The sequence below is a fragment of the Acomys russatus genome, chromosome 2 (assembly GCF_903995435.1).
Source record: "Acomys russatus chromosome 2, mAcoRus1.1, whole genome shotgun sequence".
Classification (NCBI taxonomy): domain Eukaryota; kingdom Metazoa; phylum Chordata; class Mammalia; order Rodentia; family Muridae; genus Acomys; species Acomys russatus.
In genome coordinates, this window is record NC_067138.1 from 24,062,091 (window position 1) to 24,083,711 (window position 21,621).

General features: G+C 37.0%; 1 protein-coding gene across 1 annotated transcript in view; it reads left to right on the forward strand.

Moving 5' to 3' along the window:
• Sntg1 (syntrophin gamma 1) overlaps nucleotides 1-21,621 on the forward strand; it is a 731,705-nt gene that overhangs the window by 262,798 nt on the left and 447,286 nt on the right. Inside the window, exon 2 of the mRNA XM_051159373.1 lies at nucleotides 1,272-1,335. The gene's annotated coding sequence lies outside the window, so the exon portion shown is untranslated. The remainder of the gene's footprint in view (nucleotides 1-1,271; nucleotides 1,336-21,621) is intronic.

The following is a 21,621-nucleotide window of genomic DNA, read 5'->3' on the forward strand; positions in this document are numbered from 1 at the left end:
CTGATTTTCAAGAGAAGTTATGTTCCTTTCCATATATCAGAGACTCAAGGAAAGCCTTAGTTGATCAGTTCAGCCTCAACACCCTGGTCTTAGCCCTAAGTTTTTAGCCCAGTGCAGTATGCATACTTACATGAGGTCCAAGACATTATGTCCTATTTTTAATAAGGTGACGAAGCTTGGAAGACATATATATATATAGATATATCTCCATCCATCTATCTGTCTATCTATTATCAATCTGTCTATCTATCATTTTATCTTTTATGACTGAATAAATAGAAACTCTCTGTCTCTTCATCTCACTTATGATCTTTGACATCATCTTGAGAAGAACACACAAAGGCTTGGGAAGATTGGGATTCAAGAGACACAGCACTTGGAAGGATAGTGGCTTCTTTCATTTATGATATTTATATATTTAAAAACCCATAGCCTGATTGGAGAGAAACTGTGACTTCCCCTACTTATTGTTTATTAACAAATTGATTAATATATTTACTTTCTTCTCAAAAAATAGATTTTTATGTGTATGGATGTTTGCCTGCATGTATGTCTGTGCACCATGTGCATGCAATGCATGCAAAGACCAGAAGAAGACATTGGATCTTTTTGTTTGGAGTTATAATAGTTGTAAGTTGTCTTGTGGGTGCTGGGAATGGAACCTACATCCCCCAAAAGAACACTATATGCTTTAAAAATGATTTATTTTAGTTTTTTGAGATTATAATATAATTACATCATTCCCCCTTTGGCTTTTCTCCCTCCAAATCTCCTGCTGTCCTTGTTCTCTCTCAAATTCATGGACTCTATTTTTTTTATTAATTCTTGTTATACACACACACACACACACACACACACACACACACTGAAAATCTAAATTCCTAACTACATAGGTACAGCCAGCTCATCTGATCAGTCTGTATAAAACATACAAATAAATTCTTCATCACTGAGCCAACTTTTCAGTCGTGGATTTTTATTTGCTTTCTTACTAGAAGTGAGGTTTATTTCCTTTGTCGGTATTTTTTTTTTTTAAAGCATGGATACTTTGCTTGATCATTTGTTTTCCCACAGACTGTGCCGTGTTACATGTAAGGCTTTGATGAACTCCCAACAACTTCTTAAAGCAGAACATAAGTGGGAATTATGAGATTGAGTCTTAATGTGCAAGATACGGGGAAATGTTGAATTGAGGCTGATAAATATGTGGATAAGAGACAGGAGCTAAAACATTCATTCACTGAGTTTGCTTGTCCTGTTTTGGACTTCAGGTCTGACAGCGAATGCACCAGAGGCTGTAAGAACAAGCAGTCAACCTGGGTTCCTGCAGCCAAGGTAAGGCCAGTTGTCCTCTGTGCCTGTGGGAACCAGGCGTGGGCAGAGAATGGGGTTTTGGGTGAAGACTTCTCAATCCACACCTCAGCTCTGAAGATGGAAAGGGGATGTTTCTTTTTTAAACTGAAGAGGTTTAATGTGCCCCTGAAATAAACCCTGTTGGATTACTGTAAACCAAATAAGGAAATAACATTGAATTAGACCTAAATTGCTATTTCTTATAACTTTGTCTAAAAAAGCAGCCCTGACAAACCCTTCATCTAAAGATAAAACAATGGCAGTGGAGATACAACTAATATTATTTTGGTAAAATAAGTAATTCTGATCACTTCATTTATAGTTTTTAGATAGTTTAAAAAGTCCTGGAGCCATTTTGAGTGACTATGATGCAGGAACACAGATTTAGGTTATTGCAAATCCCATGTTCCAATGTGGAAGCAATTTCATCAAGTTTTTATCATTTTTCCAGAACAAAGGAAGCCATAAAACAAGGCAAATTTAAAATACACTGGTATAGACATCAGAGAGGCAGAGAGGTCCTTGATGCCATCTGACATCATTCTTAGCTTTTATGTTGGTGGACACTAGTAGTCGGCTAAGTCGAGAGATTCTAAAAGATTTTGTTTATTATTCACAAGATATTAGTTCTAACATGGGTGTGCAAAAAATGACTGTTTCAGAGGGCAAGAGCTAACCTTTGAACCTGCGACATTATAATTTCACCATAGTACTGAAACTCTAACGAGCAATTAGTCCCTGAAGAGAGCTTCTTTTCAGAACTTTTCATTCCTAGCTACACACAGCTTCTTTTCAGTTTTTCCTCATATGTTTATTTAGCTAACCACCATATTTTGTGCATGCAGGGACATTATACTATTTAATATTTAACAAATAATATGTGGCTCATGTATGCACAAAATGTGATTGAGGTCACTCATAGCTAGGAATGGCACTTCTTAGCATGTGATGTAGATGAGGCTGAGTTGTGCTCAGAGAAAACATCTTCAGAAGAAAGATGTCTATGAAGGCAATTAAGAGAAAAATTTGTCAGTCATATCAAAACTATTAGCCTTCATGGTTTTGCTCTGAATTTTTCTATACACTCCTTGTATCTGACATAACATTTATATGGGAGAGGGATTACTATATTTAAATTTAAATAATCAAGAACATATTTTTGTCCTAGTGAAGTGAAGATTGCAGGTGAAGTAAACATCTACAATTACCAAAAATTTACATAGTTTTAACAAGATTGACCATATAGTTTCTCTTGTGTGTATAGTTATTTGTGTTATATGAACTATCTTATATTTAAATGATTTAAATGACTAGAAATAGAACTTTAGAAGAGGCACTGCAGTATTCTGTCCCATTTTATTACTAAAATACAAATATTGTTTAAATAATTTTTTCCTATAGCTAACTATATTATGGAACATTTAGATACTAATTAAATCAAGAAACATCAGTGCTTATGTTATAAGTCATTATGAGTGTTGTTATTAGACATTGGTTTCTTTTTGTATAGCTCAACTCAGACACAAAGAATTAACCAAAATCTTTGGGTATCTCTAGGTGGAGTAAATGAAGTTAAAGTTTAATTAAAAAAAACTAACTATTTTTGTTTGTTTTATCCAAATTATATTGAAAATTTCAAACACTGCTTTTGAATATGTCAGGGGTTTAGAGTAAGCAACCATCTATAACAAAAATGTGTGGTCAAATGAAAAAATATGATATCTTCATTTGAACTTCATTAAATGTAAGACTAACATCATTTCATCATTTAGATATAAAAGAGGCTAACTATTATAGATCATAAACATGTTTTAAGACCTAATTAAAAAGTATTTTAGAAACAAAGAGGGAGAATGTTTAGTTACTCTGTGTCAGTAGTGTGGAAATTGAGCATCAAGAACTTTGGAAGTCCACACGAATGTTCTCTCGGATGATTTGTGAACGTCCACTGCCTCCCTGGAGGGTGATAGATGCACCTGCGTGTAGTCTTGGTTTTTAAATCGTGATATGGTCTTCAATGTCAAATTTTTTCTTTTAGACATTGGAAATCATCTAGCGTTTTATCCTTTGAAGAAAACTCTGTAACTAATTTTGAACTTTAGTTCATAGTTTTACAATATTGTGCATTGTTTATCGAAGAGACCAAATTTTATAAAGAGATTTAAATATTTGTACAATAAGCAAGTTTTCAATCACTACATAGACTAGTAAGAATATTCTAAGTAGGCCTCACTCCCTAAACAGACGTTTAAATTACGATTAAAGTAATGACTGACTATGTAAAAGGTAAAAGTTTGTATGGTACGAAAACATTTAATTATGGGCTTTAAATATTCATTTAGAAAAAGAAAACAAAAACAAATCAATACTTAAGAAAATATTGTTGTAGAAATTCAAGCATTATATCTCAGGGTATTGAATTAATCTATAAAACTTTTATATTAGTTACAATAATATTTACTTTTAAAAATAACCATTTCCTAAATACTTTAATCTTAACATTATTTTTTTGTTATAAATTTTAGAAAACAGTTTTAATGAGATAATTTTATGGACTTAGAATGCACCTGCTATGCCATGTGACTACTTCTAATGATATAATTTTATTTGTATTATTATTTTATTAAATTTTACAACCTAAAATATAAGATTTGATTATGTAGGAAAGAATATAGATTTTTACAAGATGTATGATATTATATAGCGGGTAGTACTTTTTTGTTATAACATATACTTGTGGCAAACTAATTTTATGAAGAGAACATATAATTCCTCTTGCACTCTGCAGCTTGGATATTACCCTGATTTAGTGAGGACCGTGTCATGGTGCCTCATGATGCCAATAACAAGCTTAAGATTGAGCAATCATACCTTCAGTTGAAAGCTAAAGAGTGACTGCATTGGTGACAGATCTGGCTCTCCTCAATCTGTTGTCATGACAGTCCTCTTCTTCCATGTGTGAGGAGACTTTTCACTTCTGTTAATACAGATTCCTGAAATCTGAACGCTTTGTGAATAATGTTTATAAGACTAGAGCTGTTACCATGTCTTCCTTTTCAGATCTGCCCTTGGTGTCTTTTGTCATTCACACATACATTTTATGGTGCTGGACTGGAGCTATTGTCCATTTGGTTTAATTATCAGTAGAAACAGCATGTTAGATATTCACCAGTTTTCTGTTGCCATGCCACAAATAAAAGCAAAACTATTAAAAATATGCAGATTTATTACATTGAAGCTCCTGGGAGTCATACGTGGAAGAGCTAATTCATTAGTTTAGATTTAAGGTCTCAAGAATTTGTAGCCATAGTTATCTAGATATTAGCAGGACATCTTCCACATTTGCATGAGCAGTTGTTAGCAAGATTAGTTTTTCAATAGATCTCATCTATAGACCTCATTTATTTGTCAAATAGGCTGTTACAGAACTCCAATAAATCTTTTCTATTTGAGTTGTCATGTGACAAAGTAATGGAAGAGAAAGGAAAATTACCCTGTTAGAAGAATTGATAAAAGAAGACTTCATTGCTTAATCTATGAAGCCACGCCATTGTGCTTTATTCCTCTTGATATTCTACTTTAGCTCATTGATGGTACCACAACAAAGTGACACAGACAATGCGATTCATAGGGAGTAAACATTTACTTAAAATTCCATGCAGGACCAGGTGGTTCGCAACAAGTGCTTTCCTGTACTGTATCATCGACAGGGTGAGAAGGTGAGAGATAGATAGTCAATCTAAATTTGTCCTTTTGTGCTGCACATTTTCATAAAATAGTAGTTGCAATCCATTCATGCTAATGCTGCTGTGGTGTCAGTTAGGTACCCTAATTATATTGGTCTGTACTGACATCCAAGTAGTCATTTTCCAGGAACTCAGGATCAGTGAGGAAAATGAAAGTATGAAGATGCAGTGATCTTTGAGGGCAGTCTTGGGGTGCTTACTGCATTGAGCTAAGCAGTGTTCCTCTCTAAGCTTCTGCAACAGACCAAATTGCTAGTTAGATAAGTGATTCCAGAAAAGATAGAAGCCTTCTGATATTTCAGTTTCACATGTCAAGAAATTTGTGACACAAGTTCTGATGACTGCTAGCAAGGATTCATTTTTGTGAGTCATTGAACTTAACATAGATATTTTTCTTAAAATAAAGAGACTTACTTTTCAGAATAGAATGTAGTGAACAGAAACTATAAGGCCTAACCTATTTTAGTGTTAGACTTTCTATATTGGTTTTAATAAGAGTCAATGTTACTGTGAACTTACATACAATATAAATATTAAACACAGGCTGACTTTCCTTCTGGCCATGTGCATTTATAATATCCCAGTTGGATTGCTTTAAACCTCATGAGTCATTATTTTTAATTATTTTTATATTTATGAAATTGATTTTACTTTCCAGCATAGTAAATAAACACTTTAAAGGACGCCTACATGAATATGGGATTGACTGGACCTGTGAGTCTTGTAAAAACAGAAGTGTGTGTGTGTGTGTGTGTGTGTGTGTGTGTGTGTGAGAGATATCTTATACACCATATATAATTTTAAATAAAATGGTATGCTTCATAATTTAGAAGATAATTATAAAAATCAGCTATCATAACCTGCGCAAGATCTGCCTAACACAAAGCCAAAGTTCCAGAATCAATGGGAGAGAAAGTTATCAGGCCCCACCTCTAACTGAAGAGCTATTGGCCACCGATAGTCACTCTGTAATGGATCATCATTCTCCTTTTAGTGTTTGGTTACTGGAAAGAGGCTTGTACTCTTGTGCATGGCCCAGTGCCCATGTAAAATTGATAGTGGGCTGGTTTTCTGTTATTTTGTTTTGGTTTGTTTTTAAGGTTTTTTTTTGTTTGTTTGTTTTTTTGTTTTTGATCTTTGATTCAAATTCACTTAAAAAGCTACACTCAGGGCATCAAATTTGGTATATGAGGGATGTAGTGGATCTGAGAGGATATATTAAAAATACATTGTATGAAATTCTCAAAATGCTTAATGTTTTTTAGATTTTGTAGTTTGTATGAGCTTTGCCCAGTTGATTTAGAAGACCTTGTCCTGATGTCATACAACTCCTCTGGCTCTAACACTGTTTCCACCTCCTTTCCCACAGGGGCTCCCTGAACTCTGAGTGGTGGGATTTGATGAAGACATTTCATTTAGAGCTGTGTGTTCTAAGGTGTCTCTGTGTAATGTCTGGTTCTGGGTCCTTGTATTTTTGTCCATGTGCAGGAGGAAGAAGCTTCTCTGATGACGGCTGTAGAGGGCACTGATCTATGAGCATAGTATCATTAGGAACATGTTATTGCTACATTGCTTTCCTAAACCAACAGTGTTTGTTTTTTCAAGGTTTCTAGGCTAAAAACCAGAGACTGGACTGCTTGGCTCCAAGGCCTAGAAAATATTTTCAACAAAATCATACTAGAAAATGTCCCCAGTTCGAGGAAGGAGATGCATATAAGCATACAAGAGGCCTGCGGAGCCACCACATAATAATCAAAACACAAAATGTACAGAACCAAGAAAAAATATTAAAAGCAGCAAGGGAAAGGGCCAAGTAATATATATTAGCAAACCTATCAGAATTACATCCCACTTCTTAGTGGAGACCATAAAAGCCAGAAAGGCCTAGACAGAGGTCCTGCAAACCCTAAGAACCAGAGATACCAGGCCATATTACTATACCCAGCAAAACTTTCAATAACTATTGATGGAGAAAACAAGATATTCCATGACAAAAACAAATTCAAGCAGTACCTACCCACAAATTCAGCCTTACAGAAGTTACTAGAAGGAACACTCCAACCCAAAGTGACAAACTACAACCAAAATTACACAGGAAATAGATAACTACACTGATGCTAAAACATAACCACACAAACACTCTACTGCAACCAACATCAAAATCAAGGGACTTAACAGTCACTGGTCATTAATAGCTCTCAACATCAATGGTATCAATTCTCTAATAAAAAGACACAGACTAATTGAATGGATGCATAAACAAGGCCCAATATTCTGCATTCAAGAAACACATCTCAGCCACAAGGATAGACATTACCTCAGGATAAAAGGCTGGAAAAAGGTATTCCAAGCAAATAGACACAGGAAGCAGGCTAGTGTAGTCATGTTAATATCTAATAAAATAGACTTTTAACCCAAATTAATCAAAAGAGGTAAGGAAGGACACTTCATACTCCTCAAAGGTAAAGTCAACCAAGATGACATCACAATTCTGAACATCTATGCTCCTAATACAAGGGCACCTATATTTATAAAAGAAATTTAAAAAAAGGTTAAACCACACATTGACCCCCACACAATCTTAGTGGGATCCTCAACACCCTACTTTGATCAAAGAATAGGTCAAGGAAACAGAAACTAAATCGAGAAATAATGACACCAATGTAATGAATCAAATGGATCTAACAGATATCTACAAAACTGTTCACCTAAATACAAAAGATTATACCTTCTCAGCACCTCGTGGAACTTTCTCCAAAATTGATCATAGAGTAGGTCACACAACAAGCCTCAACAGATACCAGAAGTTTGAAATAATACCTTGTATCCTATCAGATCACCATGGACTAAAGCTTGACTTCAACAACAGAAATAACAAAAAACCTACACACACATGGAAACTAAACAACTCTTTACTTAGTGACAACTAGGTTAGGGAAGAAAGAAAGAAGGAAATTAAGGACTTCCTAAAATACAATGAAAATGAAGGAAAAACATACTCAAATTTATGGGACATATACAAAACAGTGCTAAGATGAAAATTCATAGCACTAAGTGCCTTTATAAAGATTTTGGAAACATCTCATATAGGCAACTTAACAACACATCTGGAAGCCCTAGGAAAAAAGAAGCAGAAACACCCAAGAGGTGAAATCAATACATTAGACACAAAGAGAACAATTCTTGGGAAAAGGTAGTATGTTCAATGCAAGAAACCATTGCTTCCATTTTGAATACTTACAAGGACTACTATTTCTTACTCTTCTTCTTCTCCTCCTCTTCCTCCTCCTCTTCCTTTGTCTTCCTCCTCCACCTTCTTCTTTTTAATTTTTATTTAGGCTTCTAATCTGTTCTCTAGGATGTTGAAATTGCCCAAGAAGTAAACCTGAAAAATAAAAATACCACTATAAGTTCAAGTAAGATATCACCTGCAATAAAATACCATGAATGAACTTGAATTAATAAAAAATCACTATTTTCCACATCTCTCTAAGACAGTCATTATCTTGGATATTATACTTTTTAAAACATCACTGGCTGCTTTGAATAAAAATCTGGGTGGTTTCACACTTGTTCTGGTGTGATAAAGACAGTGGTACTCTGAACATACTTAGATTTTAGACACAGTATGCATTTGGATGTGTTTTTCTATGGTACGCACTGAGAGAACAACATTGGTTGTCTTCCTTCCTTCCTACCTACCTTTGTTCCTTTAATCATTTTACATCCTGATCCCAACCCCTGCACTTCTCTCTTTCCAGTCTTACTCTTATACTCCTTTTCCCATTCTCCTCTCTCCTTCTCAGAGGAGAGAGTCCCAAGGGTGCTAACTTACTCTGGCACATCAAGTCTCAGCAGGACTAAGCACATCCTCTCACATTGAGGCCTGGCAAGGCAGCCCAGCTAAGGAAAAGGGATCCAGAGGCAGGCAACAGAGTCAGAGACAGCCCCTACTCCCTTGTTAGGTGACCCACATGTTGACCAAGCTGCACATCTGCGACATATGTGTAGGTGGTGTAGGTCTAGCCCATGAAAGCTCTTTGGTTGGTGGTTCAGTCTCTGTGAGCCTCATGGGTCCAGGATAGTTGAATCTGTAGGTCTTATGTTGTCCTTGACCCCTCCGGCTCATGTTTGCAATCATAGCAGGGTATCATTAATAGTGACAAGGATTGGCTCTCTCCCATGGGGTGGTTCTCAAGTTGGGCAGATCATTGGTTTGCCATTCCCTCGATCTCTGTTCCATCTTTACTCCTACACTTCTTGTAGGCAAGACACATTTTGGGTCAATGGTTTTATGGTGAGGTTGGTGTTCCCCTCCCTCCACAGGAAGCCCCTCTTGGCTATAGGAGGTAGCAATTTCAGATTCTTTAAACCCTGTTGCTAGAAGCCTCAACTAGGGTCACACCATAGACTCCCTCTTGTTGTATATCCTGAATGCACATTTTAAAATCCTGCACACATATACTCATATACAAAAGAACATGGTTCATTCTTTGATGGAGTATGGCTCCTGAACAGTAGCTGCTTGCTGTGAATAGCTGTCCACATCACCTGACCTCCCTGTGTTCATTGTTCTTTCTGCTTGATGAGATGGTCACTCTGACATCCTCAGCATCTTCCCATTGTCAGAACAAGATTATTCCAGGGATCAAATATTTTAATTATCAGATTTTATGTTGCTGCTCCCTTTGTGCTGCTGGGGTGTTTGCAGCATATATGTTTTCTTTGCTTTGTTGTATCACAATCTTTTTTTTTTTTCTTTCTGTGTACAAAAGAGGTGCTCACAGGATGGTTCTTCTCTTGACTCATTTGTCACTAGAATTGTTCAAGTTTGTGATCATTTCCCATATGTTAATGATTCTGGAAGTCACTGGTTTTCCTGTGAAAACATATTTGTTTATAGTCTGGCTGACTGGCTGTTGTTCATCTTGGAGAAAGTGGCATATATTTAGTATAAACAATCTTAGCTTGTGGTACTGCATTCATGTCCTGTGCAACTTCCTTTTCCCCTCTTAGGGAGGGTTTCTATGGATAGCCCTGTCTGCCCTGGAACTCACTCTGTAGACCATGCTACCCTTCAACTCAGAGATCCACTTGTCTCCTCCTTCCAAGTGCTGGGATTAAAGGCATGTGCCACCACAGTCCTGCTTTGTGCAGCTTTCCTAATCTCTTGTAAATGGCACACTGTGTAGGTGCCTTGTTGACAGTACTTCACCAAGCTTCTTAAAAGGAATGCAGGCACAGCTCCTGGGCAGGAGCTGAGGCCTGTCAGGGACTAGAATTAAAGACGCCAACTCGGGCTTCAGTTGTTTGCTTTATTTTTATCTCCATGAAAGTTTAAAGGAAGACCTTTAGTTTCCTTTTGTGATCTCGGGACTTCCCATTATTCCAAAACACGTAGCGACCCTAGCAACATGGTAGGAAAGTTAATGAACTGACTGTAGAATATTTAGTTATAATCTATGCATTTCAAAGATTTTTCTTTAAAAGTTGCAGACACTGACTATATTTAATTTTAAGAATGATCTTGCTCTTGTAGAGTCTGCTTTAGTTGACTTTCTGAAAATTAATGAAATTTCCTCCCTCACTAAGTAAATTCATCTATGCTACTTTGGGACTTATTAAATTCCCTTTTCTTAGAAAAAATGGCCAAAAGGAGGTCTCCATAAGAGACTTCAACTGGCAGCCTTTTAGAACAACAATGGTCTATTTGAGTATTTGCCCATGGGGATTTATGATTGCACACTTTTGACAATATAGGAAAAGCAACGAAGATTTCTAAAGAAGTTTGGTTTTTTTTTTTTTTTATAAATATTACATTGAATATGAGTTCAGTACTCAAAATTGAAGAGCAGAATTAGTAAAACTCTGGAACAAGCAACCAAATGATGTGCACATAGATTGTTCCTGTGCATGGGGACCAATCCATCATTTCTCCACTTGCCACCTCTGATATCTGCCAATTTTTCAGCCTTGTTGTAGTGTGGTGCTAATGCACAGGATAGTGCTGTAATCATACAGACTCACTGCAGGGAAGCCTTCATGTTAACATCTTTACTATCCTTTCTTGTGGACAGCAAGGCCAGCCAGTAGCAAGAGTACTAGATCTAAGCTGGCTGAGATCACAGAAGTCCTGCTTTGTTCAGGGCAGTTGGTTATTTAAACAGAAGTTTAGGGCTTTGGAGTTCATGGATCAAATGCTAACAGTAAAGCAAGAGAAAGGCTGCCTGCATGGGAATATCACTGTATTTTGAAATCCTGAACCTTAATGAACAGCTGTTTTGCTCTTTTTAGGGCATTAGGTTCTTCAGAGAGCATCATCATTTATTTCCTATCTGTGTAATGGAGGCAGGGGAAACTTCAGACTCAACAAAAATCTCACATACACCCTGATATTGCTTTATTACTACTACTCTTCTTCTTCTTCTTCTTCTTCTTCTTCTTCTTCTTCTTCTTCTTCTTCTTCTTCTTCTTCTTCTTCTTCTTCTTTTTCTTCTTCTTCTTCTTCTTCTTCTTCTTCTTCTTCTTCTTCTTCTTCTTCTTCTTCTTCTTCTTCTTCTTCTTCTTCTCCTTCTATTCTTCTCTCATACATTAAATCCTGACTGCAGTCTACTCCCTCAACTACTCCCAGTTCCCTTCCCTCACACATGCCCCACCTCTCTCCCTCAGATCCACGCCTCCTTTTTTTCCCTTTATAAAAAGCAGGGATATCAACTGAACATGGTACAAGTTACAGTAAAATGAGGTGCACATGTGTGCATGTGCGCGCGCGCACGAGCGCGCACGCGCACGCACACACACACACACACACACACACACACACACACAAACAAGACTAGGCACAAAACCATCATATAAGGCTGGACAAGGCAATATACTAGGAGAAAAATTCTGTGTAGTTATCCTGCCTAATATTATGCAAAAATGTAAGCATAACAAAAGGACACACATCTCTTAATGGTTTTCTGTCCATTTCATAGACCTTTGTTTTGTTTGTGACTTTCAGACATGTTTGTAATGACTTTTGATCAAAGACACCCTATTTCCTCCCTCCAACTCCTGCCAGCTCCACAATTTTTTTTAAATTTTATTTTATTATGAGCAGTTCCACAATTTTAACTCAAAACTTTTCATGATATTTTCGTAAACCCACTTAGAGGTGCTGTAAGTGCATGCATGTATGATTACACTAGGGCATCGGTAAGGATACATCTTTCAAGGGCTATGTCATTGAAAACTGACATACATACCCTCAGCATCCATCAGTCAGTCAGCAATAACTGCATAGCCAGGGGTGAAAATTAGTAAATGCCTCCAAGCATGCTGGGATTTTGTTTGGCCTGATCCAGGACAGGTATTGTGAGTATAGTCAGAGCCAATGTGAGCTCATGTGTGTAATGGTCCTGTTATGTCAGGAAAATACTGTTTAGCTTTAGACCCTTTACCTCTTGCTCTTACCATCTTTCTTTTTCCTCTTCCTCAGTGATCCTTTGAGGAAAAGTGTATGTTATAAATTTTGTATTTTTAACTGAGTCTCTAAATCTGTGCATGTTGACCAGTTTCCAGCCTCTGCATTAACTACTATCTTCTGCAAAAAAACAAAAAACAAAAAACAAAAACAAAAAAACCCAAAACAAAACCAAAACAACAACAACAACAACAAAGCCCAACCATCTGTGATATCAGTTGAGAGATGTAGTAATCCATGGATGTAGCAGTTAGAACTTAGGGTGCAGTTTATTTCTATTTCAAATTAGTGGAATAAGAGTAATAAGTTCTCTCCTAGGATCTATGACCTAGACAGCGAGGAGGTTTGGTCCAGTTAAGTTTCCAAGTCAGTAAACATTTATTGTTTGCATGTTCTATGACTCAACTATGCGTTCTTTTTTTTTACATATACATTTACATTATTACACTTATATAAAATAAACTATATACAGCAAGAAGAACCACAGAACATCCAAGAATTAGATTTGTGTTACATTTATAGTGTTTTGGCTGTTTGTATTTGGCCACCTTGAAGAAAACATTTTCCTATCTTCATGAGTCTAAAATTCTGATTGTAACTCAATATCTATCATATTTCATCTCTTTCAACTTAAAACATCTATCGAGACCTAAAAACATCTTAACTCCTAACAACTACGCTTAATTGTGAAACTCAACTCTTTGGTCTTAACCTCATCAGAGATTTGAGAAGGAGTAAAATTAATTACCCAAGTAAACAAGAAGTGTGGATTAGCAGCTTCCAAATTTAATTTAAAAAATGACAGAGAAAGTTTGCTGCCTGAACAGTCACCTGTAGTTCTCTAAAATGTTGAAATATCATCCTCAGCCTTCTGGCCCAGTATATCTGATAGACACATTTGTGAGGCAAGAACTCTTGAGGACTTGTTTACCCTGTCTTGTCAGAGTTAGGCCATTGACTCTGCCTGCACTCAAGCATGTCAAGCTTTAGGCAGAATTCCGTCAGTGCTCAAAAGGAGGACATTTTGCCCAGTGGCTTGTTTGCCATATCTGAAACCACCTCCATGAGGAGGTTCATTGATGCTCATCATCATCTTTGAGGTAGGCTGGGCGTTGCCAAGAGTTAAGCTGTCTTGTTGTCAAAGAATCATTAAAACAATATAAACATCATTAAATGCCATATCCTGTAGGACTCCGAAGTTTTTAAAGACTAACTATTTTACCTTATCTGTCTGTAGAATCATACCTATTTGTTACATCTAGGATGTATATTCTTGTGGTATAAATAGACTAGTAATTGAGTATATGTTGTCTTAAGTCAAGTTCTTACTGTCAAGTTCTGGAGTGTAATCAAGAACAATGACAGCAGCCTGTGGTATTTGGTGGTCTATGGAACCCCAGTGACCAATAACTCAACAAGAGGTACCTAGTATGCAGCACTGGGCATTTTCGATTGATAGGCCATGGTGTGTCTTGGAAAGGCATTGTCCACCCATCATAGGGTAATTCAACTTAGGCTGTATATATTATATATCATATGTTATATTATAACATATGTGATACACATATATGTGTGTGTACCTATTTATATGCATACATACATGTTTATGTATTTTACAGACTTTCCACAATTGTAGTTTCCATATGGCTTTTGTACTAGTTACACCTCTCCAAACTCTGTTCTCTACCTTGTTCTCCCATTTCACACCCCATGTAGCCCTCCCAGTTCAGTATTTCCCATTCCATTTTCATTTTACTTGTGTTCTATTCCTATATCTTAAAATTTTCTTCATGGATCTTTATTAATTTCCTGACTCACATGGGCACTCCAATTTAGCATACACATTTGAATACTCAAATCTGTCATCAACATAGAAGGGATAACATTTGTTATCTTTTTCTAGGTCTAGATTACCTAATTTGGAGTTATTTCCAGCTCTGTTCATTCACCTAAAAATTTATTTACAGCTGAATAGTATTCCATTCCAAATATGTAGTGTATTTTTGTGATTCATTCGTCTATATTTCCTGGATATTGTTAACAGAGTACCAATGAACATGAATGAATGTATACATTACATATACATTACATACATACATACATACATACATACATGTAAAATATATTGAATTCTTTGAGAATATGCCCTGGAGTAGAATAGCTGATGACATGGTGAATATATTTTCTGTTATTTATTGACAAGTTTCTGTATCTATATAGTAGTTCCACCAGTTTGCATTCACATCCAGAATGAATAAATGTTCTGCTTCCCACACATCTATGCTAGCATTTACCGATTTGCTGTGAGGCTTTTTTTTTTTTTTTTAATCTTAGTCATTCTCACTGGGATGAGATCAAAAAAATAGATATTGGAGAAATGGTAGCATCTTACACAACTGTTACGGTTCCAATGGGATAGTTATTTTTAAAAGAATGAATTTCTCACCCTATATAAAACTCAACTCCAAGTACCTCCAAAATAAGACCTTAAACACAGAAAAATCAGAGCTGCCTTTGAAGTTATAGGCAAAATAAAGGTCTTGAGGAATAGGTTCTCAGTGACACAAGTACTGAGAAAGACAACTGATAAATGGGAGCTCATTACATGACATAGTTTTTGTACAACAAATTATACCTTATTTGACTGAAAAGAAAGTCTAGAAAATTGGGAAAATAATCTTTACTAGCTATACCTCTGATGGGGGTTAATGCGTACAATATACAATAAACTGAAAAAAAAATGTAATCACGCAGAAAACAAATAACTCAATAAAAATCAGGGGCTAGTACTGGACAGAAGCTTCTTAAGAGAAGGAATACAAATGACTGGGAGATGGTTTTTTAATGTTCAGCATCCTTAGCCATCATGGAAATGCAAATCTACTTTCACTTCCCTTTGGATACTGTATTGGGCAATTCACCTTTTAGTAGTTAGTTTTTGCATTTTTTCTCTCAGGATTGTGAGAATTTGTTTCTTTTAATGTAGATCTATAGGATTAGTACCCTCATTGACATTTAGGATTATGGCATTTGGAACTATGTTTTGGGAATCATAATTGACACTATAGTTCCTGCACTTGATTGTATATTCAGACATTATTGAGGTTTCTTACTTAATATACATTATTATTGACTTGGTACTATAAGGCTCTACAGGATTTTGCAAATATATAATGTCAAATAAGAGTGACTGCAATCCACTCCTCTCCTTATTATGTATGCATGGATCTCTTTGGTTAGTTGGAAACATTTTGTTTCTCCAAATGTTGAATAAAGAAATATATTGTCTTCCAGGCTGGTTCCCTTCATTCGTTGACACATATGCTACATTTATCTACAATCCTTCCTGGTTTGATAGGTAATGTGTTTAATATTGAATTCTTTGGCAAACCACAGTATATTCATTACTCCTCTCAAAGTTTTGAATAAAGCTCCTGTGCACACTCATATTGGGGCTTTATATAGTCTTCACATTTGTTTTTTGAACTAGTGGTGCATCATAGGTAAGGTCTGTAAGAAATGGCTAAACTTTTGCAAAAGTGAAGCTAGTGTTAAGAATTCTTTCCTATAACCAGGCAGTGGTGGTGCACATCTTTAATCCCAGCACTCAGGAGGCAGAAGCAGGCAAATCTGAGTTCAAGGCCAGCCTGGTCTACAGAGTGAGTTCCAGGACAATCAGGGCTACACAGATGTAGTGACAATTCAGACATTTTAGTTTCTTAAAAAACCCCACAGAAATATTATAAGAATGATTTTATTTTAATCCCGGGTATGAAGATTATGGTGCTGCTTCAGCCCGTCAGAAGCAGCTGACTGTGATTTGCATTGTGCTCTAGCAGATTTGCCAGCTGCAGATAGTTTCTGAGATTGTGTAATGTTTGGAATTATGGAAACTTTTCCAGAGCATATATAAATGCTAGGGCCCCGAGAGGCAGAGTAGGTGGCTGTTGGTCATTTAGGGAACTTGGTTGCTGTTCATTAACACTCATGCTCAAAAAAGAAAGAAATTAGATTCAGGGACCTGTCTCTATCTCTTCCCTCTATCCTTTTTTCTCTCTTATCTGGTGATAGGGGGTGAAACTGGGGGAGGGAAACTGGGTGGGAAAATAAAGAACCAACAAAGTAGCAAAGACCACGGACACCCAGAGAAATCCTGTTTAGAGAAACAACAAACAAACAAAAAATTCTTTCCTTGTTTTTATTTTTTCCCTTCATTTCTTTTATCAACTGCCTTTCCTACTTTCTACACACACACACACACACACACACACACACACACACACACACCACCACCACCACCACCACCACCACCACCAACTGAGAGAAGTGAAATTTGAGAAATTCTATGTAGTTTTATCTAACAAGTAGTTAACCTGACATGCAGATTAGTTTTAGAATTACATTTTAAAAATTCTATTACAAGTAAGAATGCAGACAGCAAAAGGCCAATGTACCTACTGTTAGTTAAATAAGAACCACACAGTCCAGAACCAGGTGCTTCACCATCCCCCACGATGCCTTTAATCATCACCATCACTAAAGGCTAATGTGACAGGTTTCCACCTTCACCATTGTGTCGCATATTTTCCCCCTATAAAGCCTCTGCCATTAAATTATTGCCTGTTCTCTCTCTCTCTCTCTCCCTCTCTCTCTCTCTCTGTCTCTCTCTGTCTCTCTCTCTTTCTCTCTCTCTCCCTCTGTTTTATGCCCCCCAAAGATGGCCTTTGTGCCCCCCTCATTCTTCCCAATAAATCTCTTGAATGAGGTCTGTTGTATGGTATGATTGTGTGTATGTATGTGTGTGTGTCTTTCTGATTGCTAGGATACTCTTTCATGGCAAAACGTTTCATTGGTTATATGACTTAGATAGGCTTTCCTGGTGCCTACACTCTCAGTCACAATGGGACTCATCTCCAGTCCTCCTGCAAAGGACCTCCTTGTGGCTCACTAATGCCTGGGCCCTCCATCCATCACTGATAATTGGTAAGTTTCCCCTTTGGTCAGTAAAAATGCTTCCCTGAGACTGAGGAAGTGTCAATTGAGTGTCTGGTACCCCTTTGATACTCTGAGATGGAGATAACCCCGGCTACGGTCTTGAAGGCCATAGGTGACCCTCTTCACTGACACCCCACTTCCTACCCTTTCCCTTTGTTGACAGCAAAAGTTCCAAATGTCATAAACAATATTTCACTGTTTTTATTCACTAGAACTAAAGGCTAAGATCCCATTGCAAAAGATCCCAGTGCACCATTCACTTTGTATATAGGACATAATGAAATCATGCTAAAATATTTTCCCTGCTGGCTAGCTTTCACTGTGTTGGAAGTTGATAAACAGGAAATCAGAAAAGAAAAAAAATTACTGTTCTTTCTCATCTGTAGACCTTGGATGACATACTGCCAACCTGCCAATCAAGACATGCTCATTGGTGTAATAGTGGCATGAGTGTCATGGGGGAACTGTGTTCTGTATGCAATTGAGGCCTACTTCTCAGGATCACGTTCATGGATAGTATTGAAAAAAAGAAAGCCCATCATTGCATTCTTCTGTTGCTTAATGACATTTTGTTAAAGTACCTGCTAAATATGTATGTTTATGTCCATAGAGTAACTAGGCCTACAGAATTATTCAAAGAAGCTTTTTATTGTAGTAAATGGTGGTTAGTCAAAGTTACTGAAATTAAATGACTATTGAGTGCTAAACTCTCAACTGAACATCCATAGCAGGAAACATCTTGGAAAATGGGGTGGCTTGAAAAACATAAGAGCCAGATGATGGCAAATATGGCTGTGAAACCCTGTATTCTCAGTGTGGTATGACAGCTGTCCCCATAATTCTTAGAGACTGCATAATACTGGACTCTTTAACATTCAATTTTAGATAAAGAATGGGTTCACTGGTCTGGCCTCTCTCTGGAGAGATATTGAGAGTTGGTGGATGCTGGAGAAGGGTAGTCATTGTGTTTAGTGATGAATTACCAGTGCTCCAGAGGACACCTCAATAAAATTCAGCATGTCATAAAACAAAACCACACACACACACACACACACACACACACACACACAGAGAGAGAGAGAGAGAGAGAGCAAAATGACATGATAGTTGTCTTGGTTACTTGTCTTTTTGTTGTCAACTTAACACAAATCAGAATCACCTGAGAAGAGGGAACTTCATTTGAAGAATTGCTTCCGTCAGACTGACTGTGTGTATAGGAGATGGTCTTTGTTGATGGGTGGTGTGGGAGAGCTCAGCAAACCAAAGGCAGTACCATCACTAGGCAGCTGGGCTTGAGCTTTATGAGTGAACATGGGAGAATGAATTCATTTTATGGCTTCCGCTTCAGTTTCTATTTGAGTTCCCATCCTTGACTCTCCTCAGTGATGGACTGTAGCCAGGGAGAATAGGCTGAACAACATCATTTCCTCCTTTAAGATACACTTGGTCACGGTGCTTATCCCAGCATGTAAAAAGGAGAGCAAAGCAACAGCGAGAGGAAGACTTTTCAGGAGGAAGAAGGATTAGTGATTGTGAGACAACAGAGGATGGTATTATGAAATGTGATGAAAATGTTTATAAGAAATCATAAAAAGAAAATAAATTAATAAAATATAAGCAAAATAGTTTTATTTCAAAACCACTAATCAAGAAAACTCAAATTATAGCCTCACTGACTATTTTTAACTCTTTAGGATCCCGATGGTTTGTGAAGTTTGTTTGTTCAGCAGTACCCTGAGAAACTTCATCCTCTGACTTTTACCGTGCATCCCAGCTTTGTTTGAGGGAGGTTTCGGATCAGTGATTTAACAATCTCCCAAAACCACAATAATAGGGGTACTCTTAGAAAACACTCCTAAAGATGAACCATTTCAATTGAAAAGGAAATCATGCAGTTATGAGGATCAGCATAGAAGTTGGGGTTTTAAAAACAAGGAACTGCTGGACTTAGGGAGAGAAGTATATAATGTGACCTGTTGGAGGAAACTGTGGAGAGGCTTTCCTTCTCCCCATTAAGTGCTGGGTATTCGTCCTTCAAGAGAAGGCTGTATCACCTTAGGATACCAGGGCCCTGAAAATCAGAAGAACTATACAAAAAGATGCACAGATCCCATAACAGAGTCACATGAATCATGAAAAAACAAGGTAATGTGACTCCTCCAAAAGACCATAATGCTGCACCTTCTAAACTCAAAGCTACTAGAGTAAAAAGTGAGGTGAATATTTCAAAAAATTCAGGAGTGTATTTTAGCTGGTAAAATGCTTACCTATCATGCTCAAAGCCCTGTGTCTAAAACAACAGCATGGTTGCATATGACTGTAATTTTGGATTTTAAAACATAGAGTCAGGAATATCAGAAGTTCAAATCATAACTGGCTACAGTGCTTGTTCAAATTCATTCTGGTCTATATAAGGCCCTGGATCCAAAACATTAAATTATTTCTTTAAAAAAAAAATGACACAAAAGAATTTTTTTGTGTAAAAGAGAGAGTATTGTCAGACCAGGGTCTAGAGAAGAGAATCAACAACATAAAGAAAAGATTTTAAAAAGAAAAAAAAAAACAGAACAAAAGAAAGAAGAAAATTTAAAAAGTTTTTAAAAACATGGAAAATAAAGTTAGAAAAAGATCAGTATTTTTGAATAAAATTCTTTAAGTAAAAATGCTGATAATAATAATACCTAAACCAAACCAAAGAGTCACCAATATGTTAGACCAAAGAGCGCAAGAGCACCAGGAATAGAGAAGAATGATTAAATATTGCATTAAAATATTAATAAGGGAGAGAATAATGAGCATGATCACTCACCTTATTCTTCAGAGCTTGCTTATTTTCCTTCTCTATCTCATGCCTTGTGCTGTGTGTCCTGGCATCATGGAGTCCTTCAAACATTTACCTGCAGAGACTGACATCATCTACTGAACACCTAGTACGTCCTGTTAATTTGCTAGAGATTTTATGCCCCAACTCACCATGTGAGTTATGGATGTACATTGCTGAAGTGCTCATGCATCAACAGGCATGTAGCAGCACCCTAGTTCACAGCTATTGTCACTTTCTCCTTGTCTGTCTGTCCGCTCATCTACAGTTGTGTTCTAATTCCAGCCTGCGACTGTGGTCTATGGATTCTTGGTATTTCAGCTGCGTGTGTGATCACCCTCATAACTCTTCTGCTATGTTCCCACTGCTCTGGAGTCTAAGGATTTGTAGTCCATCATCCCTTTTCCTTGTCAGCATCCTCAAGCCTTTTTGCCTCCAGGCCATTCTTACAGAGCTTATATCCCATGACATATCACCATAGTCACCACCAGCAATACATCATCCTCTTGCATTCCCCCCAATTAATGCAGTCTTCAATGGAAAGCTTTAACTTGTGAAAGGTGAGATTTCCACCTACTTATGTCGTTAACTGATGATACTATAAGGAAACATAGAATAACATGGAGCTCATGACTCTATGCTCCCAATTATTAATTGTCTACTCACCAAAATGTATTTTAAATGCCTGTCCATGTTTTTTGTAGATAATACTTACAATATTACTTGTCTACTAAAATTAAAACAAGAACACGGACACCCTCAACTGTCAGACAAGGAGTCTGCTCCACTGCCTGCATGGATACTGTAGTGTCTTGTAACTGAGCAGGATACAGGTGTTCTACATCAACCAACACTTTTCCATTTATCTACTGGTTTTACAATTCTGTATCGCCCTGAGGACGTAACTTCTGAATCTGCACCCTAAGATCTTCTGTATCACCAAGTGTCCTCTGTGTTTCCTCTAGTCCCATCACAACATAAGCCTAATTATTTTTTAATATTACACTTTAAGTTACTTTACCTCTACTTATCTTTAGCTTTAAGCCTAAACCTTCTGCCTTCCATAGTACCAAACTCTCCATAGTGTTCATAATTGTTCCATGTTTCTAAGTTTTCATGGTTTATTTACTCTTAATTCTGTTTAATTCTGCTCAAGCCTTCATCCATACACTCTACAGCAGCCATTCTCATCAGGGTGGCTTATGGAATACTACACATGTCCAGCTCTTTACCCTCCT